General features: G+C 44.6%; 1 protein-coding gene across 10 annotated transcripts in view; it reads left to right on the plus strand.

Annotated features, from left to right (window-relative positions):
- ADGRL3 (adhesion G protein-coupled receptor L3) overlaps positions 1 to 25672 on the plus strand; it is a 504270-nt gene that overhangs the window by 98086 nt on the left and 380512 nt on the right. For all 10 annotated transcript variants that reach the window (XM_035097281.2, XM_060268958.1, XM_060268959.1 and 7 more), the window contains exon 2: positions 22125 to 22190. The gene's annotated coding sequence lies outside the window, so the exon portion shown is untranslated. The remainder of the gene's footprint in view (positions 1 to 22124; positions 22191 to 25672) is intronic.

The raw sequence follows: 25672 nt of genomic DNA on the forward strand, positions 1-25672 counted from the left end.
ATATTTTACACAAATGGCCATTTCTGGAGCAGACCCATCACCAGAAATGCCCAGCAGAGGCTCAAATGCTGCTACAGAAGCGATGAGAATTCTGTGAACTTTGTGATCTGAGTAGGAATGTCTCCAACCCAGTTGTAACAGGTAATATGTGGAGCATCCTTTTCAGACCCAGTATGTAAACCACTGAGAGCTACTAAAAGACCCTTGCCTGGTCTTCTGAGGCCAAAAGCAGAAGAGGCGTCTCTAAGTTGCCTTGCTGGTACTGCCTGCAAACTACAGCTGCTGGTTTGAATAAAGGAAACACAGACACTTAAGGGTGTAACTACATTTTCCAATGAAAATCCAGTTTTCCCTTGTAACACTGAAGTGGGTAGTTTCAGGGGGAAATCAGTGAGCAGGTAAGGGCAACCTGCTCATCATGAAAATGTGCTCTATACATGCTGCTATTAGTATTATTACTTACTGAATTTATCAATAAATGAGTAACTATATAACCTCTGAAGGCAGCCCTGTATAGGGAAGCTTTTTAATATTTTATGTTTTATTACATTTTCATATGTGTTGGAAGCCACTCAGAGTGGCTGAGGCAATCCAGCCAGATGAGTGGGATACAAATATATGTTGTTGTTGCCACCACATGGGTAGGATAAAAATATTTGCTGTTGCTGTAGTAAATCCCCTGGAAAGAGCAACATCTAAATCGTTTAAACAAACAAATGACATTATAATCATTGTTATTGCTGTTACTTACTACATCCACCACTATTTTCTTATGAAAAATAAAGGCTTTTGTTTTATTATTATCTGTTCAGAACAGATGAGAAACTATAGCCTTGTTCTGCTTTATTTTTAGGCTTTAGGTTGCTCTGGAATTGTTTGGAAAACATTTCTGTCGATTCTGAGACTTGCCTTAATTATTCAGTGGCTGCTGTCACTGAACACTAAGAGCTGTCAGGCTCGCTGCAGCAAATGGCAAAATCTGGGCAAAGGCGCAGCAACAACTGTCACTTGCAAGAGGGTATCTCTGAAGGAAGCAAAATAAGCTCATGTTAGAGGTTTTAGGCTAGGGGAACTTTTTTAATGGTGCCCCCAGCAAGCATCAAGCTCCAAAAGGAAATGAATGTGAAAAGTCAGAAAGGGAGAGGATTTGCTTCAAGAAGCTTAGCAACAAGCCAGGACCCGGGCAGCAGCTGTCTCCACTAGTCGAGAGCAAACAGAGAGAACAAAAAAACGGAACCTTAGAATTTGAAGCTGCTGACGACAGGCTGCTTGACTTGGTTTGAGGGGAGCGATAATTGGCCTGCACTCCCTGCAAAGTGGATTACGGAGCAGGCCTAATGTACTTGTTGTACGTGAGTCACATTGCATGGCTGCTCTCATCAAATGCCACCTTTAACCTCTGAAGGTATTAGAAAAGGTGTGAACGCATAGGAATTGCCTCGCTCGATGAAACCAAAGGGCTCTCTCTAATCCAGCATTCCCTTTCCCAGCAATGGTGAACCAGATGTCGCTGGGAGCTCACACTAACATCTCGCACTGTGGTATACTGTGTCCAAGCGTGGAAGTTCACAGGAGTGTCAACATTTTAAGTATTTGTACGCTGTTCTTCAACCAGCAGGCTCCTGGAGTGGCTTACAGTAAAACAAGATCAATAAAAACAATGACAAATCAATATGGTAATTTAAAAGCAGAGGAGGCAATCAATCAATCCAGTAAGCAGCAGAAAGCCAAGTTCTAAAAGGCCTCGCCAAACAAGCTAGAGTTTTGTTGCATGTGTGGTCCTTGGTTATGTTACTCAAAAAATCTGACAGTGGGGGCTTTTTATATCTTTCCCCTGAAGCTTCAAATTGGTTAAGATGAGTGATGTCACCCAAAGGTGCTTTTCCTTTCTCAAAAACGTAAACCTTGCGAAATTTTATGGCTCACCTCGGGTATGAGATGACTATTAGAACCTACAGTTCTTCTCTGTTTCAGATTTTAAAACCTTCCATATTGAACTCCTCGCCTTCCCTCCAAGCTCCCTTCTCCCCCACCTACTTGGATGTTTTGCTTTGGTGACTGCGGCAGCCACAGGGAGTCACTCCCTCCACACGTCCCAGTACCTGGGGTTCTGGTCAACCCTTCGCTGCAGGCACAGGTAGATTGTAAAATGTAGGACTGATCACATCCGCAGCAACCTTGTGGGAAAGAGCATGTTCCACAAATGTTCCTGCACGTCAGGTGACAAAGTGCAGATGGAGGAGAAGCAGCAGCAGCAGCAGCAGCTGAGAGACACCTGTGAATGGGAGGCAGGCAGGAAGCTTGTGGATATGAGGGACAAGTGAAGAGCTTGGAGGTTTATGGGAAAGAAGGGGAAAGGACTGGCCACTGTTGCCCTCCTGGTGACTTAATCAGGAAAAGGATGAATTTGGGTCAGTTTGTCTTGGAATATATCCCAGAAGGTGGCTCTGGGAGGCTGTTGCGTTGCCCTACAGCTGCTGGCTCATGGCAGGGGTGGTGAACCACTGGACCATGGCCACATTTGACCCCCGAGGGCCTCCCCATTTGACCTGCAGGTCCCCTCCTTCCCTTGGCTGCAGTCTTTCAACCTAGATTGCAGCCCAGAGGGTGTTTTCGAGTGTGTGTGTGTGTGTGTGTGTGTGTGTGTGTGTGTGTGTGTGTCACAACTAGAGATGCAATGCCCACACTGCAATTAGGCTAGAAGGAAATTCTCTTTTGGGTGCCCTGTAAAAGTAAAGGGACCCCTGACCATTAGGTCCACTCGTGACCGACTCTGGGGTTGCGGCACTCATCTCGCATTATTGGCTGAGGGAGCCGGCGTACAGCTTCCAGGTCATGTGGCCAGCATGACAAAGCCACTTCTGGAGAACCACAGCAGCACACGGAAATGCCGTTTACCTTCCCGTTGTAGCGGTACGTATTTATCTACTTGCGCTGGCATGCTTTCGAACTGCTAGGTTGGCAGGAGCAGGGACCGAGCAACGGGAGCTCACCTCATCACGGGGATTCGAACTGCCAGCCTTCTGATTGGCAAACCCTAGACTCTGTGGTTTAACCCACAGCACCACCTGCGTCCCTTCGGGTGCCCTGTAGGCGAGGTCAAAACAGGAATGTGCCTCCCCCTGGTACCACCGCACCCATTCCCCTGGTTTCTGCCACTTGTCAGAACACACACCTTCTCCCCAAACTCTGTGTAAGAGGAGGTGTGCCACAAGGCATTGCCACTTGTCTTCTCTGCGTGCTGGAACAACCCTCCTCTTGCCAAGCTTGCGAGCGGAGTAGCGTTCCGCAAGACGAGCAGCCATGTGGCATGGCAGAGCACCTCCTTATTGGCAAGAGGGGCGTTGTGGTGGAAGCAATGGGGTGGGGTGGGGGCGCTGCCTGTGGGGTAGTCAGACGCACAGACGTTCAGGCCTCCTGCACCTTTACAACTGTGTAGAAGTGAGGATCTCAGCATCTGGTCTCGCTAAACCACTGGGTGAGGCCGTCTGGAGATTTGGGCCGGATTGTTATTATGCAGGCGACATCTACATCTGCTGCTCTTTTGCATTTAACCCTTGGGAGGCTTATGGAAATTCTGACAGCTAGGGGCAGTGATGGACTGGATGTGAATGAACAAACAATCTCCAGCCAGAGAAGATTGAAATACTGGTGCAGTCGCTGCCTTGCATATGTAGTTTGGAGAGAAAAGGGAGCTCAGGTGTGCCTAGAGCGCTAGTCTGCTGCAGTTGTATAACTAAACTCCCAGGTGACATTCTGAAGGAGAGAAAATGATGGAAATGTTTCCTGTCCTTTAAAAGTGGGATGGCTTGCATATTTCTCCTATATCTATTTTTTAAAATAAATAAATGATATATCTAATTGAATATATAATAATATATCTAATTGAATATATAATAATATATCTAATTGAATATATCTAATTGAATAAATAAATGAAATAAATATTTAACAGGTGACAGTTCTTTTAAAAATTCCGATTAGCTTTGAGGTGTGTACATCAAGATTTGGTTGATTTGGGAATATAGGAATTACTTCACCTGTGCAACCTTTGAGTACAGCAATATAGTTATATGGTTCACCAGTGACTGAGCAGCTCCACCCTAAGCATTTAAACCCTCTGATAAAACGGTAATCTTAATAAAAGAAAAATTCAGCCTGCAATACCAAGCAGTTCCACACCTTTACAGCACAAGTCTCTCCCCTTCTCCCATCCTTTCTGTGTCCCTGTAGGGCAATTTCACTTCCTGGCTTCACCTGCAAAGTGAAATCAGTTCACATCACTCGGAGATATTTCAATTGCAAGCCTGAATGCCTTTGCAAGAAAGAAAAAGCTAAAGCCAGCTGGCTAGCTTAGCTAACCAGAAGAACGTGCATCTCTCTCGTTTATTGGTTCGCTTCGTTGAGGTGGCTTTGTTTGATTCAGCTTAATTCTTTTAAATTTGAAGCCCTTTAGTAAAAAGTGTGGTAAGGTAATTAATGCCTAATTAATACACCTGCATTGTTTTTAATCTGTCTGCAGCCTATGGTGCCAGCCCCTTTTCACTGCTCCCAATTTAGCAAGCAAAGGAAAACCCCTTTCCCATTATTTACATTTGTCTATTTGGGCCCATAAGTATGCTGCGGTCTTATGCTTCTTGTATAATTGGTTCTGCATATCTTTCGTGTTGTTCACCCCATAAACCTGGACCGAGTCTCAGTGTATTCTCTCTCACCCAGTCCGTTACCATGCCCACACATTGATTCATGATACCCAGAGCCCCACCTACACATAGTGGGAAAAGAGAGACAAAGCTGGGCATAATATGCATGTGATTTCATGTACCTATATGGTCTCATGTCATCCCATTGGTTTCTTGTACCCAGGGGAATCTCAAAGCACAAGAACGGACACCCAGTGCCACCTTCAAGAATCCACCCTCCAAGCAGAACTGCCAAACAGTGCACCCCTTGCCCAGCTTGGGGAACCTACCCAGAAGTTTACCGTGGTTGATAGTATTGAAAGCTACTAAGAAGCTGCATAAAGGGAAAGGGAAAAGGGACCCCTGACCATTAGGTCCAGTGGTGACCGACTCTGGGGTTGCAGCGCTCATCTCGCTCTATTGGCCGAGGGAGCTGGCGTACAGCTTCCAGGTCATGTGGCCAGCATGACTAAGCTGCTTCTGGAGAACCAGAGCAGGACACGAAAACACCGTTTACCTTCCCGCTGTAGCGGTACCTATTTATCTACTTGCACTTTGACATGCTTTCGAACTGCTAGGTTGACAGGAGCTGGGACCAAGCAACAAGAGCTCACCCCATTGCGGGGATTCGAACCGCCGACCTTCTGATTGGCAAGCCCTAGGCTCTGTTGTTTAACCCACAGCGCCACCCACGTCCCAAAGAAGCTGCATAGACTGCTGCAACTCTCTAGGGAGCCAGATGGGGGACACTTCCAGCCCTGTCTGGAGATGCCAGGCATGGAACAGAGTACCATTTGCATGCAAAGCAGATGCCCTACCACTGAGCAAAGGCTCTTTCCCACAAAGAGGACCAAGAGAATCAACAGGGTCACGCTTCCCGGTTCTCTCTGTCTCAGCAAAGTTCATCTCAAGCGAGTTTCGTGTTCAAAATCCATTCCTGAAGCCTGACTGAAATGGATCTAGAAAACCATGATGTCCCCACTCTCTCACGCCCCTTTCAGTGGAAGGGGATATCAGCCACTGTGTTACCAATGACTTCAGCCTTGCTGTCATTTTAAGCATGTCCCTAGCAGCTTAACTCCAAAATATTTAGGTTGCCAAGAAAAATCACCATCATTTATTTGTATCCCGCCCTCCCCGCCCAGGGAGGCTAACATCAAATATATAACATTGGTGTAAAATCAAACAATAATTAAACTACCTCCTAAAAACAAGTCAGGATCAAATTAAAATCTAATTAGATGGCTTTCCGCAGGATTAGGGTTGGGAACAATAAATGCTCATCAGGCCCAATTGTTTACGCTGTTCTTATATGGGCCCATGAGAATGCTGGGAGGCCTTTTTCATACTCATCCTTAAACAAAAAGAGAAAGGGAGTCAGGCTGAGCCCTGATCAAAGGCCTGGCGGAACAACTCCATCTTGCAGGCCCTGTGGAAAGATGTCAAATCCCGCAGGGCCCTGATCTCTTGTGGGAGAGTGGTCCACCAGGCCGGGGCCAAGGCCGAAAAGGCCCTGGCCCTGGTCGAGGCCAGCCTAATCTCCCAGAGGCCCGGGATCTCCAAGATGTTATTATTTGCAGACCGTAAGGTCCTCCGTGGGGCATACCAGGAGAGGCGGTCCCGTAGGTGCGAGGGTCGTAGGCCGTATAGGACTTTAAAGGTATGGATGGATGGATGGATGTAAGAAAAGTATGTAAAGAAAAAGCTTAGACATGCAGAATAAGGAAGTTGTAGTTTTGGTTTGTTGAACTCTACCAATATTATTTGGTGAAAGGAAGTATTGTGCACAGTGGGTCAATGCACCTGACTGTCAACCAGAAGGTTGCTGGTTCGAGCCCATCCCCTGGGACAGCTGTGGTCAGGATGCTTGCACTGCAGGGGGTTGGACTAGATGATCCTCAGGATCCCTTCCAACTCTACAATTTCGTGATTCTATGATTCTGAGTTAGATGTAAGAGCATGAAACCTCCAGTTCATGCAGCTACCTTCCACCCTGTCTGATCTATTAATCTAGCCAAGCCATGATATAGAAGAGGATGCACCTGGCGTTGCAAACCATAGGTAAATGTATGCATTTGTCACCCATTAGCATGCATAAGGAAGAGCCTCCCTCCAGAAATACACTCGCAGAACTTTTCTTAGACACCACATACCTTTGCACACACCACCCAGGGCAGGAAAACTTGGATCCCACTGGATTTCTGATACGCTTTGCTCTCTCTGTTCTGGGAAACTGCTCCCTCATGCAACTGGCCCTGTTGTCCATTTCTAAAGCCAAGTGTACAGTCCTAGCCTGCTTAGCCTAGCTTGGCTTCTGAAGACCCCAACACCATATGGCCCACTAACCCATAACCACTGCTATAGTGGGCAACCCTATCCCACTCCAGGTTCGTTGGCTCATTCCCCCAGGCACACAATTAAAATTGCCAAGGAATACGGAGGCAAAACTTGGTAAGTGCAAAATCCATTTATTTTTATTTTTTTAAATAACATTTTATTAAATTTTCCAATTAACACACATTTATAAACATCTAACCAAAATTTGCAAATATTCAAAATATCACAGTAACATACATTATTCTTTTGATCTTTCCCACTATCTTCTATTTTGACTTCCCTCCCTCCCTTCATTAGGTTTTCTAATCAAAGCTTATCTCGCAGTTTCTTTGTTTCTTCCCCTTAAAGTCAATTCGCAGGATTTATTTCAACCCTGCAAGAGTTTTTAAACTTCTACAATTCTTTTCCATATAGTCCACATATTTACTCCAGTCTTTTAGGAACCTTGCTTCCCCCTGGTTCCGGATCCCGCTAGTAAGTCTCGCTAATTCTGCATAATCCATCATTTTTGTCTGCCACTCTCCAATCGTCGAGTGCAAAATCCATTTAAGGCCAAAACATCCCATACAGACATGGATCTATAGGTGTTTCTTCCTGGCAGACTTAAGGCTGAAGGTACTGGAACCCTTCACAGCTTTTAACTACTGAGACCTCACACTCCCATTTAAATTTGCAGCACATGATTCCCACTGTACAGCCTGAGAAAATTGAGTCGCTAAATAGAAAGCACCGCTCCAAGTCAGAGGCCTGCCTCTTTGAGCCTGTCCTGCCCTACCTTGTGTCGAAGGGAGAGCACTCAACAGGCCTGCTTGGCTCCTCAGGTGCTTGGCCATGCTCACCTGTCAAAGCAGCATATCTCTTTTCGGAAGCTGTCACTGGAGGTTCTCGTAGGTCTTGCAGAGCTCAACCTTTCTCTGCTATCTGGATTCTGCTCCCTAGCCCCAGACGTCTCTTGCTCAGTGACCAGCGCCAGGTGATTCCTGCACTCACGGAACCCCTCTCGGCACCTGCTACGCTCTTTTCCTAGCAAGTAAAGGACAGCTTTACAAAATAAGTTTCAAAGCACTTTCAACCCACTTGGGTGGCTTAAAAAGAAAGAAAAAGAACTCTGTGTGATTTAAAAAACAAAAGAAAACCTTCAATTGCTAATATGTCACATTTTATACAGTTATTCCTTTTATGCCAGCTGTATAGCTCTTGCTACCTTCAATAGAGCTGTAAAAGCGCTGTTAAAATTTTCAATCCAAAGTCATAATGGACATATAATATATATTTTTAAAATCTCTTATTTCAGCACTTGTTAAACTTTATAGTATTGCGAGCCACTATTGTAGCCTGCTTTCTCTTCACTTACCACCTTATTTTAGTTATTTTACAGCCATAAAACGGGAGCCCAAAGGCTTGAGTTCATTCCGCCCTCCCGACGCGGCTACACTGAATGCAGCAAATGCGGTTGCTAGGTGGTATAAGAGGGTTGTTTTCTTATTGTTTGTCCATGTGTCACGTGTAGGCTGCTTATCTTAACATTTGCTGTTTTTACTAATCCGCTGTGCATTTCTTCTTTCTGTTTATATGTGTGCATTCTCATGATAATTTGAGTAAGCTACTATTTATGTTTTGTTTAAAAGAGAAGGTAGATGCATTTTGCAACTTCCACAGTCAACCTTGTTTCTTCTCTGTGCCTCGTGGTGATTGACATCTCCTTTAATGGACAACTCCTTTTTTCCTTTAAAAGTCAAGGGGCAATTGCATAAAAAAACTGGAGCATGGAGGCTTCTGAATGTAGTTCATCTGTTATCAATCATCAGATTTTATTTGACCGTCAGTCAGAAATAAACATTTATCCATACAAAAATTAAAACATCTAAACATCTAAAAGAACTTAAAACTTAAACCGACAATAAGAAGTAGGCTATACATTTAGACCCATGTCAATGCTGTCAATTTTGACTTTACGACGCTTAAGGGCCAGAAAAAGAAATATTTGGCCACCAAGGAGGCTGTTGTTCTAGTAAACTTGTTCAGCAGAAACAAAACCTGTCATTCTCTGGCTACAGGGCTAAGTTGGTCTAGGATTGGAGCTATAAGTTTTTGTCGTAAGATTTGCATAGAATGGGCAGATCAAAAGAATATGTTCAGTTGACTCAACCACTCCCAGGGCACAATGACAAAATATCTGGGCATATGGGACTCCCATGTACCTTCCCAACAATACCTCCGATTCCAGGACATTTAACCTAGCATCACTGAGGAGTCTACGGTATTCCACATAGTGGATTTCCGCAAGATAAGGGGCTGGTGTAATCTGAAATATCTGATCCCCCAAGAACATCCCAGGTTTCACAAGGGCAATTTCCTCTTGTCTAGCAATGTCACTCAGTCTTTGAGAGATCACAGCTCTGGCTTGACTACCTAAAGATGTGACAATCTGCAGGCCTGCACTTCATTTATGATCTCCTTTTCCCACGATGATTATTATCTGATTCTACTAACTCCCAGAATTGTGCAACCTTGAGATGCTGGCAATCAGTTTGATTCTGGAATAAGTGGTACTACAAGTGGAGGGTCCATATCCCCCCCCCCCGATATCTTGCTGAGCTTTGGAGACATTAAGATCTGAAATGAGCCCAGAGCCTCCTCCTATTTTAGAGGCTTGGGAGAAGTATGGTGTTTCAGTACCCAATGCAAGATCAGCTGTGGCAGCTGCAGCAGCAGCAGCCAATACTGTTGCTGGTGGCAAGGCTGATGAGTCTGCTGTCAGGTTTGTGGCTGCAGCATCTGCTGGAGGGTCTGGGAGGTTTGTTCTACTGAAATGATGAACGTTGCTAGTATCATCGACTCTGCAGCACAGCCAAATTGCTGCAGTTTCTACCACTCCTTCCCTCCTTGCTGGCTGCCTCTCTTTCTGAAATGGGGCTGAGGTGAGGAAGCAGTGCTACTACCCACTGTTGGTTCAGCTGCCCTCTGCAAGCCCAGGCATTGGCACTTTCCCCCTAGGCAGAATGTCATGGGGACAAACACACACATATGCCCTGTGCATCTCAGTGATATACAGAGAAGGATCATTCACCCTTGGTGAGCTGGTGACAGGATGTAAAGCTCTGGACGGGATCCTCTGTACTTCTTTGTCCTCTGCACAATGTGAGGTGATATTTGCTTCAAAGATCAAGCAGTTCCGTTCTTTAGGCTCAGATTTAGCTTGTAGGGCTTGTAGGGCAGTATTGGCTGCTTCTTCCTTAGAAAGCCCATGTCTGGCCATGAGAGAGAACTGGGATTCAGCATGGCTACTTTTGCATCGCTGAAAAGGAGGAAAAAGAGGACTCAGATTTGCACGATGTTTGCATGTGCCAATTTATAAGTATTGATATAGAATTGGAAACAATAGCTACCATAAAGCAGAAATAATACATCTCATCATAGTGGAGAACATTTTGACAAGGTAGCCTGTAGTCCTGCTCAGCCTGCTGATGAGGTCCTAATTATTGATGGGCAACTCTCTAAATTCTCTCTGTAAACATGCTTTGGACCAGACTGGCCTTCAAATAGAGAACTACTACTTCAAAATGAGGGTTATCTTCTGACAGCCCATTAAATAGAGGACCGTCCTCTGGTTTGTTGTGGGGTTTTTTATTTATTTTGTTTTTGTATTTTGCATCATGAACAGCCAGAATAGTGGAGTAAAGGTTTTGGAGCTGCCCTCCTGACAGCTGCTTTTGGATTAGATTGGATGAGGCCAGAGTTGCATGAGCACACTGTGAGAAGCACTGGATTGGCTCTGCCCTAAACTCACCTCCACTCTGCCTTGCCCTTGCACCACTCTGGTAAAAGGTAAAGGTACCCCTGACCGTTAGGTTCAGTCACAGACGACTCTGGGGTTGCGTGCTCATCTCGCTCTATAGGTCGAGGGAGCTGGCTTTTGCCCGCAGACAGCATGACTAAGCCGCTTCTGGCGAACCAGAGCAGCATATGGAAACGGCATTTACCTTCCCGCCAGAGCGGTACCTATTTATCTACTTGCACTTGACGTGCTTTTGAACTGCTAGGTGGGCAGGAGTTGGGACCGAACAATGGGCACCCCCCGTGTCGCGGGGATTCGAACTGCCGACCTTCCAATCGGCAAGCCCTAGGCCCTGTGGTTTAGACCACAGCACCACTCGTGTCCCTTACCACTCTGGTAAGCAGCAACAATACCACTGTCAGTAGGGTGACGCCAGACCCATGACCCACCTTGATGACTACTCTTGTTTCTTATTGTGCTCCCTGTGTCATTCCTTGCTCAGGTGGCGCAATTTCATAGCTTCTTGGAGGACAACATTTCGTCCAGATTGCAGCTGGGGAGGGAAGTTTTAGCTATCCAATGGTCCCAGTGAGAATCAAGGCCCCTGCACTTGTAATTCATTACAGAAAAAGCAAGAAAATGCAACCTCAAATTTCTTTGTTTAGGTTCTTGTTTAAACTACCGTGCTGTTAACGTCATAGGAGGGAGATATAAGGGTTGTGAGCCTTTGGAGCTTCCTGTTTTTGCAGAAGATTTAAATATCTTAAATACAGAAAAAGCTCCACTGAGCAAAAATAGCAAGTTGTTGACACATTATGAAAACAGAAATGGAATGGAGCTTGGCATGCTGGTAGAAGGCACTGAGATTTAATAGTACATTTGTATCATTTATCCCAGTGGGGAAACAACACAGGATGTTGCCTTATAAATTTTTACTACTCCGTAATAAAATGTAACAGTAATAAATGGTGTCTAAGCAAATAAGGTAGCACCATCTGGACCACATCCAAATCATCTTCATTACTTGGGTCGCTTCTGTTTAAGTTACTTATTATTTGAATGGCTGGAAGCGGCGTCAGAATTCCTAGCCTCACAGAGAAATATGTAGGTAAAGGTTTATTCCACATGGTCTGTCTTCACTGATGTGCTAATATACAAAACTGGAAAAGAACCATCAGAGGAGGAATCGTGATCCTCTCAACACAACAACAGCACAGAAAGCGATGTTTTCTGAACTGCAGAAGATACTCAAGTAGGAACTGGGAGACAATAGGATCATGGAGTTAGAAAGGATCTTGTTGAAGGTCATGGAGTCTTAACTCCCTGCCAATGTCAAACCCCACCACAGGATCCCTGGGAGGAATTCAGTGTAGCGCAAGCATTTCTGTTTGCTTGATGGAATGATCTGCCCTCTCCTCCCCATATGTCCTGCTCTGGGGGTTCCCCCCGCCCACCCACACCAATCGAATTGGGCAGGGGCACAGAAAAAGGAGAGTGCAGGGAAGCCCTTTGGAGCTAGCAAAAGTTCTTGTGTAGGTTTCTTTATTTTATTTTATTTTATTTTATTATTTATTAAATTTGTATACCGCCCTGAAACTGTAGATCTCAGGGCAGTTCACAACATAAAATCATGTGTATCTGAAGAAGTGTGCATGCCCACGAAAGCTCATACCAAAATAAAAACTTAGTTGGTCTTTAAGGTGCTACTGAAGGAATTTTTTTATTTTGCTTCGACTCAGACCAACACGGCTACCTACCTGTAACTAAACATAAAATCACATAGGTTTCCCACATCAGGGCCAGTTGGTTGAATATGGCCCCCTGATTGGTATACAAACCCTTCATGCCTTTAGGTATGAAGTTCTTTCTCATGATTAATTCAAACTCTCCCCCACTCCCAATAATTTGAAGCTATTAGTTCAGGACCTACTACCTGGAACAACAGAAAACAGATTAGCTCCACCATCTATGTAACAGCACTTTAGATATTTGAAGATGAGCAACATATTGTCCCACAGTCATCTCTTCTCTGTGTTACACGTACCCAGCTCCTTCAACCTTTCCTCATAGGACTTGGGTCTCCAGGCTCCTCCCCATCTTTGCCACCCTCCTCCGGACATTCTCCAGTTTGTCAGGATGCTTCTTAACCTGGAGTGCCCAGAGCTAGATACAGTAGGCCTACTCCAAGTGAGATCTGTAAGAGAGGAGGGAGTTAAGTCAGGGGCGAAACTAGGGTTTATTTCACCCAGGTGAAAGACCCAATTTGGCAAAAAAACCAAAACCATGCATACACACAAACACTGGCTGGAAGCCTCAGTGTTGCCCCTCTGGAGGCTTCACCTGGGGCAAAAAACCTGGCTAACCCCCCTCTAGCTAAACTCTGGTTTAGTCCACCAATTCCCACCTTAGGCCAACCCATCAGCTCCTTTACACTGTGCCCACCTCCTCTACCTCTAAAATACCCTTGGACTGCTGAGGTCATCTTGTCTGCTCCCAGGAAGAACTTGCTTCTGATCCCACCTACTGTGAGGAATGTTATAAGTAGACTAGCCCACTACACACAAAAAAACACCAACCAAACATTTTTTAGGTGATACTAGAACAGTGATGGCGAACCTATGACACGCGTGTCAGACGTGACACGTAGAGCCCTCACTGCTGGCACGCGCCCCATTGGCCCATTCACACTGTTGTTTTTGTTGTTTTCCCCCATTTGTTCTCCTGCTCCTCCTACAGTTTGTCTCCACTACAGCTTGTCTCCGCTGTTAAAACCCGGATCCTTTTTTGTTGTTGCTGTTGCTGGTAGCCAGAGATTGGTTTTTTAACCCTTTCTGTGCTGTTTTTTCTGGCGCTTTGGCAGACGATGATTGGGTGTAACTGTCCGTTTTTTAACCCGTTGTGTGCTGGTTTTTTTGGCGCTTTGGCAGACTATGTCGGTGCTGCGTGTTAGTTCCAGCAAAGGTATTATTTGTCATTTATTTCTGTTCTCTCCCCCCCCCAAAGCGCAGCAGCTTTGGGGCACCCCCCAAAAAAACCTCAAAAACTTTGGTCAGCAGCTCCCCCCAAAAAGCTCAACAACTCTGGGCACTTTGTGATAAATAAGGGGTGTTTGGTTTGGTTAAATAATTAAGTTTTTGGTTTATTAAATACAGTTATATATTATGATTATACATTTTTGTTATTTAAACTATAAATATCGCAAAATTACGGGTTTTTTCTCGAAGTGACACACCACCTGAGTTATGCTCAGTTTTTTGGCAAATTTTGACACACCAAGCTCAAAAGGTTGCCCATCACTGTACTAGAACATAAGAATAACCTGCTGAATTAGGCCAGTGGTTCAACCAGTCCAGCATCCTGTTCTCATAGTGGCCAACCAGATGTCTCCACCCCCATCATTCAGACCGGACACTGAGGTCCAGCCCCGAGGGCCTTCTGGCAGTTCCCTCCCTGCAAGAAGTGAGGCTACAAGGAACCAGGCAGAGGGCCTTCTTGGTGGCGGCGTGGCACCCGCCCTGTGGATCACCCTCCCATCAGATGTCAAGGAAATAAACTATCTGACTTTTAGAAGACATCTGAAGGCAGCCCTGTTTAGGGAAGCTTTAGATGTTTGATGTTTTATCGTGCTTTTAATATTCTGTTGATTGGCTGGAGAAACCCAGCCAGATGGGCGGGGTATAAATACATTATTATTATTATTATTATTATTATTATTATTATTATTATTATTAGAGGAGGCAAGCAAAATGCAAGGGAGATAGGGAAAGATACAGGAAACTGAATGCAGATTTCCAAAAAACAGCAAGGAGAGATAAGAGGGTCTTCTTAAATGAGCAATGCAAAGAAATAGAGGAAAACAATAGAATGGGGAAAACCAGAGATCTGTTCAAGAAAATTGGAGATATGAAAGGAACATTTCGTACAAAGATTACCATAATCAAGGACAAAAGTGGTAAGGACCTAACAGAAGCAGAAGACATCAAGAAGAGGTGGCAAGAATACACAGAGGAATTATACCAGAAAGATATGGAGGTCTCCTACACCCCAGGTAGTGTGGTTGCTGACCTTGAGCCAGACATCTTGGAGAGTGAAGTCAAATGGGCCTTAGAAAGCACTGCTAATAACAAAGCCAGTGGAAGTGATGATATTCCAGCTGAACTATTTAAAATTTTAAAAGATGATGCTGTTAAGGTGCTACACCCAATATGCCAGCAAGTTTGGAAAACTCAGCAATGGCCAGAGGATTGGAGAAGATCAGTCTACATCCCAATTCCAAAGAAGGGCAGTGCCAAAGAATGCTCCAACTACCGCACAATTGCGCTCATTTCACACGCTAGCAAGGTTATGCTTAAAATTCTACAAGGCAGGCTTAGGCAGTATGTGGACCGAGAACTCCCAGAAGTGCAAGCTGGATTTCGAAAGGGCAGAGGAACCAGAGACCAAATAGCAAACATGCGCTGGATTATGGAGAAAGCTAGAGAGTTCCAGAAAAACGTCTACTTCTGCTTCATTGACTATGCAAAAGCCTTTGACTGTGTCGACCACAGCAAACTATGGCAAGTTCTTGAAGAAATGGGAGTGCCTGATCACCTCATCTGTCTCCTGAGAAATCTCTATGTGGGACAAGAAGCTACAGTTAGAACTGGATATGGAACAACTGATTGGTTCAAAATTGGGAAAGGAGTACGACAAGGTTGTATATTGTCTCCCTGCTTATTTAACTTATATGCAGAATTCATCATGCGAAAGGCTGGACTAGATGAATCCCAAGCCGGAATTAAGATTGCCGGAAGAAATATCAACAACCTCAGATATGCAGATGACACAACCTTGATGGCAGAAAGTGAGGAGGAATTAAAGAACCTTTTAATGAGGGTGAAAGAGGAGAGCGCAAAATATGGTCTGAAGCTCAACATCAAAAAAACCAAGATCATGGCCACTGGTCCCATCACCTCCTGGCAAATAGAAGGGGAAGAAATGGAGGCAGTGAGAGATTTTACTTTCTTGGGCTCCTTGATCACTGCAGATGGTGACAGCAGTCACGAAATTAAAAGACGCCTGCTTCTTGGGAGAAAAGCAATGACAAACCTAGATAGCATCTTAAAAAGCAGAGACATCACCTTGCCGACAAAGGTCCGTATAGTTAAAGCTATGGTTTTCCCAGTAGTGATGTATGGAAGTGAGAGCTGGACCATAAAGAAGGCTGATCGCCGAAGAATTGATGCTTTTGAATTATGGTGCTGGAGGAGACTCTTGAGAGTCCCATGGACTGCTAGAAGATCAAACCTATCAATTCTTAAGGAAATCAGCCCTGAGTGCTCCCTGGAAGGACAGATCGTGAAGCTGAGGCTCCAATACTTTGGCCACCTCATGAGAAGAGAAGAACCCTTGGAAAAGACCCTGATGTTGGGAAAGATTGAGGGCACTAGGAGAAGGGGACGACAGAGGACAAGATGGTTGGACAGTGTTCTCGAAGCTACGAACATGAGTTTGACCAAACTACGGGAGGCAGTGCAAGACAGGAGTGCCTGGCGTGCTATGGTCCATGGGGTCACGAAGAGTCGGACACGACTAAACGACTAAACAACAACAATTATTATTATTAGCCCCAAGACAGGATCTGATCTCTCCTCTTCTTCTGTTTCAGAAACTGGGATTCAGAAACTTATTTCCTCCGGCAGTGGAGAAAAAAACATAACCACCATGGCTAGTGGTGTTGGTAGCCTTGTCCTCCATTAATTTATCTAACCTTCTTTTAAAACCCTCCCAAGTTGGTGGCCATCTCTACTTCCTGTGGGAGCAAGTTCCATAATTTAACTGTGTGCTCTGTGAAGAAGTACTTTTTTTTAATCTGAATCTTCTGATGTTCCATTTCATCGGATGTCCCCAAATTCTACTGTTATGAGAGAGGGAGAAAATGTTTTATCCATCCCGCTTGTTCCACACCGTGCAGAATTTTAATTTTATGCACCTCTGTCACGTCTCCTGTTACTCACCTTAAATCTAAACTAAAAAGCTGCCAATGTCTTAACCTTTCCACACAGGGGAGTTGTTCCACCCCCTTGATCATTCTCATTGCCCTTTTCTGAACCCTTTTCAGCTCCATGGTGTCCCATTTTGAAGTCAGGCTCATAGATTCATATAATGGCATTATGATATTAGCAGCTTTGTTTTCAATTCATTCCCTAACGATTCCTACCGCGGAATTCGCCTTTTTCACAGCTGCTGCACACTGGGTTGACAACTTCCTTGAGCTATCTGCTATGACCCCAAGGTTTCATTCCCGGTCGGCCACTTACAATTCAGGCCCTGTGCGTGTATATATTGATAACCCGAGAAACGTATAACTCAGAGATAAATAGAAAATGCACACATCTGAAGATAACCACAAGAATAAATTCTACCTCTTCTCCCGAGGTTAGAAATGTCTGTGTTGTGACAAAGAAGAAAGGTTAGACGTGAAGCTTCGAAGACTATCAGACTGGATTAAAAATAAAAAAATTCCTTCAGTAGCACCTTAAAGACCAACTAAGTTTATATTTTGGTATGAGCTTTCGTGTGCATGCACACTTCTTCAGAACTATGGAAGGCACCACATTGAGCCGCATGAAACTGAAGAAGTGTGCATGCACACGAAAGCTCATGCACACGAAAGCTCATACCAAAATATAAACTTAGTTGGTCTTTAAGGTGCTACTGAAGGAATTTTTTTTATTTTTGCTTCGACTCAGACCAACACGGCTACCTACCTGTAACTAGACTGGATTAAATTTACCTCCTTTATCTTTTCAGCATGCCCAGAATTATATGTCTCTTAAATTCTATGTCTGACAGTGCAGCTCCTCTCCATACTCCCAACGCTGGCCAGGTCCAACCTCATGCTTGCTTTTAGAAGTCAACTGATATTACAAGCATCGTTGTTGTTATCTAGTAGCAAGGAGGAAAGGATGCACACCTGAGTTTCTCTCCCCTCCTTTCTCTCTCTTACACACACACACACACACACACACACACACACACACACACACACACCTCTGCCCTCCCCACCTTCATGTGCATTCATAGCAGATTTATCCAGCCATCTCTCTGACAAAGTAGATCTTTGGAATGGGCAGCAAGTAAGCGCTGCCTCTCATGTAAACATGGTGTTAACAAACACACCACGCTGGGCGGCACCCTCACCCCAAATCCAGGGAAGTCCCTTTAGGGACAAACAAGCACGGTCACTGCCACCAGCACATGGCAGGCAACAGACAAAGCAAGGAACCCCGCCTCAGGCAATGAAATGGCAAGGCTGGCCCATGTCCCGTCCTCCTCTTCCTCCTTGACTGACATGAAGAGAAGTCCTGTTACTGGAAAAAGCAAGGAAGTTGCCCGCCACAGCACATGGCTGGAAGGCAGTGAAGTCTGGGGGCCTTCCTTCTTTCTTGCACACCTTAAAAAAAAAAAAATAAAATTATTATCCCATACTGGGGACAAAGGAAGTGCCACAAGGCTTGCGGGTGGCAACATAACTTTTGTGTGTGTGTGTGGGGGGGGGGTTATCCCCAGTCTTTTTTTCTTTAAGGAAAAAGTGGGCAGTGGGGTGCACCACCAGGAAAAAATAATAATCATGCCAGCTGCCGAATGACCCCCAATTTGCTAGAATCACAATCCCACACAGCACCAAGGCACAAAAAGGGTTTAAGGGAATCTTTTGGACCTCATCCTCCCCCCTCCCCCCTTTTAAAATGAATTTTGCCTTTTGGTCTTCTAGCTTCTCTCTGTGCTAGCCTCACAACACTGCTCCAAAAATTATAGGAAGCAATTTTTGCAGTTAAGAACACATAATGAACATGGACAATAATATTGCGTCCTTCAGAGGGCAGGCACAATCAAAGGCTTCTTTATTAAGGATGAGCTTACCTTGAAGACAAGGCTATCCCCCCCTCTCCTTTTAAGGCCAAAAAACCCCAACCCCTGAAGCAATTAAAGGCAGTGACTTGGCTATCCTCAGTTTCCCAGTGATGTTTTCTTTCAATCTGGGGCCGAATGCCCCATGGGAACAATGCTCTATCATAAGGTAATGCCATCCCCAGGGACTCTCTTGGGAGTATGGGTGGGTGAAAAGATTGCTGCCCCCATTGGCCAATTTGGCTTTCGTCACTTGTGCTTCTTGGAAATTGAAGTGAATTATCACTGCTCGAACTTTGAGATACTCCTGGATTTCCAGGATTGTGCAAAACAAAAGAAAGAGAGCCAAGATAAGCACCATGGACAATTACAAGGAATGCCATTCAACAGGAATCAGTGACCAAGTTGTCTTACACAAGTAGATTTGTGCTTACTCCAAGGCTGTGCATATACAGCAGAGGTGTTTTTTTTAAAAAAAATCTCCCAGCGCAAATGTCTCTGTTTTGCAAAATTGCAGTTTGGATTCTTTCCGATAAAATGCAATTTGCTCTGTGGACCCGAGGAGAAATTTGCTCTAAAAAAAATTTCCTTAACAAATTTATTTTAAATTACAGCAAAATATATTTTACATTGCCCCTGACAGAAGTAAATTTGTTTTGAGATGAACCCAAAGGGCTTGCTGTCAGAACAAGCTTTTAAGCTCTTTGTACATTCACAAAGCAAATCTGAAAGCAGTTAAGCCTTTGAGGAAGGAAGAGATGGAAGTAGAGCAAGAATCGCTGAGGGCAAAGTGGCATTGGAAGAGTTCCAAGTAATTCTAGGGTTGGGGAAATGAGCTGTTGTTTTCTTGTAACGCAGAAGTGTTGAAATGAGGACAGGCAATCCATCTACCCCTGATTCATTATCAGCTAACACCATGCAAAGCCTAGATTGGGAGCCCAGCTGCTTTCTTGCTAGAATACAGAGGCACATGTCAAATCAACCAGTCTCTCTCCCTCTCCCTCCTTCCCCGCCACCCCGCAAGTAGTTGCATGAAGCTATGCAAAAATCCTCAGCCTCTGTGCAGCTAAATGTCAAACCTTTTTATTGTGCTGCCGCAATATACTATTTCAGACAGTTATGTGGCATCATGTACACTACTGTGATACATGACCATAATGGTAGACGCTAATGTTTTTATAATGGTCAGTTGATATAATCCATATCCTGAGATGCAGGCAGTTGTTTGTAACTCTTGCTGGAGGTTAAGTTGCTGGTGCTTTTAATATTTTATGATCTGAAAATTTTCACAAAGGCTAAAAGCTTTTGTGATGCACCTTCGTGAAGTTCTTCCCCCTCCCTTTCTGAAATGCGCTCTGGGTGAATTATATGGAACAGAATCTCGTAAAATTCTGAATGAAAATGGGGAGCTAGTGAGCCCAAATTTAGTCCACTGGGACTAAAAATTTTTAAATACCACAAATAAAGCACTCTGGCCTGGTTCATATATGTGTGTAAGCCTTTTAGCAGAGGCGGGTTTAGGGGCGCGCACTGGGTGTGGAGCCTTGGGGGCGCTGCAGAGGGTGCCACAACTAGGTTGGATGAGGTTGAAAGAATCTTGATTTGCATCAGCCACGAGCCATAGCAATAAAATAAAATGCACTGGAGACAGAGGTAACTATCGTATTTTTCGTTCCATAAGACGCACTTTTTTTCCTCCTAAAAAGTAAGAGGAAATGTCTGTGCATCTTTTGGATCAAATGTGTGGTCCCTGGATCTGAATTGCCCCGGGGGCTAAAGGCAGATCGTGCTGTTTTTTGTTTTAAAAAAAGAGCTAAAGGCTAACAAGAGGGAAAGAGAAAGAGAAAGGAACTTGCTCAGGTGCTGATTGCAAGAGATCAAGAGGGAGATAAGAGAGCTAGCTCCCTTCCCAGCCCCTCCCGGCCCCTTGCCTAGGCCTCAATTGTTGTCTGCAGAGGGAGACATGTGACTGGCTGATTAGATTATCTGTCTGGAAACTAGAAATGAGACCCTTTCCTTTCCTATAGAAGAAGCTACAAAACTGTGAGTTGAACCCCATAAAAACAGGATTTTTTTCCCTTTGCAAGGAAACTCACCAACTTTGAGCTGATCCTAAAAAATGGAGCTTTCCCCCTTTGCAAAAAAGCTGCACAACTTTGAGCTGATCCTTAAAAAATGGAGCTTTCCCCCTTTGCAAAATAAGCTTCCTCAAATATTTAATGGGGGGGGCAAAGGCACATAGGCTTCTAGGAGTTGGCTGCTATGCCTAGGACAATTCAAGAAAGCAATTTTTTTTCTTGTTTTCCTACTCTAAAAACTAGGTGCGTCCTATGGTCAGGTGCATCCTATGGAGCGAAAAATACGGGTATATAAAATACTTTTTTTGGGGGGGGGTTACATCAGTAATCAAAGAATAGATATTATTCCAATTGCCCCTGCTAAAAACCTTTTTTTGGTTTTTAGCAGGGGCAATTGGTTTTTGCTGTCACCTGATCATCTTTATCTGCTAAAGGAAAGGACACAGTAGCAATGGTTGAGCAACAATAATAGAGGGGTAATAACCTCACTCCTCAAATGTTCATAAAGAGTGCAGGCCAGAAGCACATGAGCCACTGACTCAATACTGCCATCTCCACAGGGACATAAACTTTTTCCCAGTGGAATTTTTGGAAATCGACCCTCAAGTGCAGCCGAAGGCAGTATATTCAATCTTGCAAGAGTGAAAACACGTCTGTATTTTGGTATGGTTAAATTTTGCAAATAGGGTGCCAAAGCGTCAAAACGACTAGCTGGAAAATAATCATACCATGGACAAAATTTCCTTATTGCGGCCAAGTTATTCTGTCACTCGATATCATATAGGCGCTGTCTAATTAAATTATTTACTGAAGCCCAGTGTTAGTATGGTAACTGTTGTGGTGATAAACTAGAAAAGTAAAGCTTTTGGTTGACAATTTTAAGTCCAAGTGCTCTCATGACAATCTTGCGATACTAAGGGTAGTAGATCGGTACCACAACTGTGATGTAGAATAGAAGGTGAGAGGTTTGTGTGCAAGCCAGATTTTGGCATTGCGCAGGGCACTGCTAGAATTTAAGATCCCAAGACCCGCCACTACTCTTGGGCTCTACTGGGCTGCTTTGACCCGTCAATGAACTCCTCCACCCTCCCAATGGAACTGTTGACGACAGAGAGCAGCATCCAGGAATGCATTTTGCATCCCACTTGACCCAGTAGGAAAACTAATGCTCACGAAACTCCCATTGTCATGCCTCAATTGTTTGTATTAAACCCTTGCATACAGTATGATTGCACAAGATACAGTTGGCCCAGATGTTTTGCAGACAAGCATGAAAAGACTGCTCTATACTTTGTGATAATTTCTTGGAGACTAGCGCGTGTAAGCATAATTATTTCTTCTCTCTTTCCCCCTCAGAAATGCTGAATTCGGTAATCTGCAGAAAAGATATATGGATTTTTAGCAGCTGAAGAACAAATTCAGGTAATTACAGCATTTATTCTAGCTGGATTTAACTGCTACGAAATAGTTTTGGAAAGCCATGAACTTAATCGTATTGCACTACATATACTGATTTTATAGTTTTCATCTTGTAGATCCAGCCATAATTCTTTTCAATGCTTTTCGCTTGCATATTGGGAGATACCTGGAAAAGTCTGCATTTTTGTACTATATACAAACAGCAGAGAAACAGCCGAGGAAGGAGGGGAAATTGAACCAGTGGGACCATATGTATTTCAGTTAGACATCCTTTGGCAAAGTTACAATAGGGACTTAGGGAGGATGACTCAAAGGCTTCCCAGAAAAGGTGAATTTTGGGGAGGGTCTTCAAGGGCATAAGACAGGCATCCCCAAACTTTGGCCCTCCAGATGTTTTGGACTACAATTCCCATCTTCCCCAGCCACTGGTCCTGTTAGCTATGGATCATGGGAGTTGTAGGCCAAAACATCTGGAGGGCCAAAGTTTGGGGATGCCTGGCATAAGAGATGTGGTTGCACAGAGGGACTCTAGGAGGCAGTTCCAGGCATCATGGGCAGCCAAAGGGAAATAGGTGGAACTTTGTCAGAGAGTAGGAGACCTTTGAGTGACTGCAAGTGATAGAGCTGGCCATAGAATCATAGATCTGCAGAGTTGGAAGTCACCTATTCCAACCCCCTGCAAGGCAGGAATCTTTCTTCCAACGTGGGACTTGAACCCATGACCCTGAGATTTAGGGGTCTCATGATGTACTGGTTGAGCTATCTGTATGATTCAGGAAATGAGAGCTGAGAGAAAATGCTGGAATATAAATCTCGGGCAGAATCAGGAGCACAAGCAGTCAGGGCGCACACAGGGTTAGCTTTCTTCTTAGCAGCCTCATCACACTGCTGGTTTGTATACAGCTTCTTATCAATGAAGACACCTCAATTCTTTACGCACTCACTGCTGCAAAAACCACATTTTAGGATATGGGCAACTCAGCAGGATTTCAGAATCAGATTTTAAGGTTTATATCAGGCATCCCTTCGGCCCTCCAGATGTTTTGGACTACAATTCCCATCCCCCCTGACCACTGGTCCTGTTAGCTAGGGATCATGGGAGTTGTAGACCAAAACATCTGGAGGGCTGCAGTTTGGGGGTGCCTGGTTTATATGGATGCAGGTGGTTCTTCAGGGGACCTAGCACCAATCTGTGCTGGGTCTCAAAGGTAATCACCAGGACTTTAAATTGGGCCCAGGCATGCACTTGTCACCAGATGCAGGGGTGTGTGTGTGGGTGTCACTTTTTGTACCACTTTAGAGTGTGTCATAGTTGCCTAGCCTGGGTGTCACTAGTGCATCTCCAGACAAGGTCACAGGTTATGTAGCAACCTAAGGTGGTATAAAGCACTTCTGGTCACCCGATCCTCCCCAGTTCTCTCACCCACTTCCAGCATTTCTCTCCAAACTAGATTAAGCTTGTTCACTTTCAATCAACCCAATTCCAGTTCCAGGCACCTGTTCAGAATTTTAGCAGCCTCTCTGGGACAGGAAATGAGTGTCTTCTGCATACTGATAAAATTTCAGTGGAAACCTCTGGATTATGTCACCCAGCAGTTTCAGGTAGATGTTAAACACAAACTTGACATGAGTCAGCAGTGTGATGCAGCAGCTAAAAAAGCCAATGCAATTCTGGGCTGCATCAATAGCAGTATAGCATCTAGATCAAGGGAAGTAATAGTACCACTGTATTCTGCTCTGGTCAGACCTCACCTGGAGTACTGTGTCCAGTTCTGGGCACCACAGTTCAAGAAGGATACTGACAAGCTGGAACGTGTCCAGAAGAGGGCAACAAAAATGGTCAAAAGCCTGGAAACGATGCCTTATGAGGAACGGCTTAGGGAGCTGGGTATGTTTAGCCTGGAGAAGAGAAGGTTAAGGGGTGATATGATAGCCATGTTCAAATATATAAAAGGATGTCATATAGAGGAGGGAGAAAGGTTGTTTTCTGCTGCTCCAGAGAAGCAGACACGGAGCAATGGATTCAAACTACAAGAAAGAAGATTCCACCTAAACATTAGAAAGAACTTCCTGACAGTAAGAGCTGTTCGGCAGTGGAATTTGCTACCAAGGAGTGTGGTGGAGTTTCCTTCTTTGGAGGTCTTTAAGCAGAGGCTTGACAGGCATATGTCCGGAATGCCTTGATGGTGTTTCCTGCTCGACAGGGGGTTGGACTGGATGGCCCTTGTGGACTCTTCCAACTCTACGATTCTATGATTCTAGGACCTTGGAGCATCCCAGAGGCAAAAGGGATGAAAGGAGAAGTCCCTCAGCACCATCTTGCCAGATGTTTCTTTGAAGAACAAAGTTATACTATGTTCATGGCATTCCCGTCCACAACCTGACTAGTAGATCTATCAAAAAAGCAGATAAGGTTGGCCTCACATTCCTTGGTGTCCAGCTATTGTCCATCTAGCTCACTATTGTCTACACAGACTGGTAGTGGCTCTCTGAGTTTTCCCCAGCCTGACCCAGAGGAGCCAGGGATTGAACCTAATCCCTGGGGTTATGCAACAGGCTCCTGGGCTCAGCTCCTGGACAGAAGTGCATGCTGCTCACTCCTTGACCCAAATCAACACACACATACACAGCTGCAGCACTTCTGTTTCCCCTTAAAATACTCATTTTACAGAACATAAGAGGAGCTGTGCTTGATCATCCAGTTGCCCTTGGCAAGGCCTCAAGCAAAGCATAAAGGCTCCTGTTGTTTGACCCCTGGCAATCGGTATTCAGAAGTGCAGTGCCCCATAACATTTATTTTATTTTATTTTATTATTATTACATTTATACCCCACCTGTATTATCCAAGGAGCTCAAGCGTTCTCCCCCTCGTCATTTAATTCCCACAACAATCCTGTGAGGTAGGTTAGGCTGACCTAGTCCTATGTAAATTCCTGCTATATTCACAGTCTTGCTTTGCCTTGCTTTGCCTTTTACCTTACCAGTCGCATTCAGCTGGATTTTATATTTAATGTTCTAATTGTATTCGTTGTATTCTATGTTGTTATGCGACAGTTGCCTGTTTGATCTTTTACATGTGCTGTGGCTATATGGCTAATGCAATAAACTTTTGGGCAGGCACCCCCAAAACCTCGGCCCTCCAGATGTTTTGGACTACAATTCCCATCACCCCTGACCACTGGTCCTGTTAGCTAGGGATCATGGGAGTTGTAGGCCAAAACATCTGGAGGGCCGCAGTTTGGGGATGCCTGCTTTTGGGTATAGGGAGGTTAGGTCACCCAGTGAGCTTCATGACCAAGTGGGGATTCAAAACCTGGTTTCTCAGGTCCTAGCCCAATACTCTAACCACTGTGCCTTTTTGGCAGCATGCCTAATATCCCGTGATTGACACCTCTGCCCTCCACGAATCTGTCTAATCCTCTTTTAAAGCTGTTTAATGTAGTGGCCACCACAGCTTGCGGCTATGAATTCCATTTGCTCAGGTT

This window comes from Zootoca vivipara, chromosome 16 (genome assembly GCF_963506605.1).
Source record: "Zootoca vivipara chromosome 16, rZooViv1.1, whole genome shotgun sequence".
Classification (NCBI taxonomy): domain Eukaryota; kingdom Metazoa; phylum Chordata; class Lepidosauria; order Squamata; family Lacertidae; genus Zootoca; species Zootoca vivipara.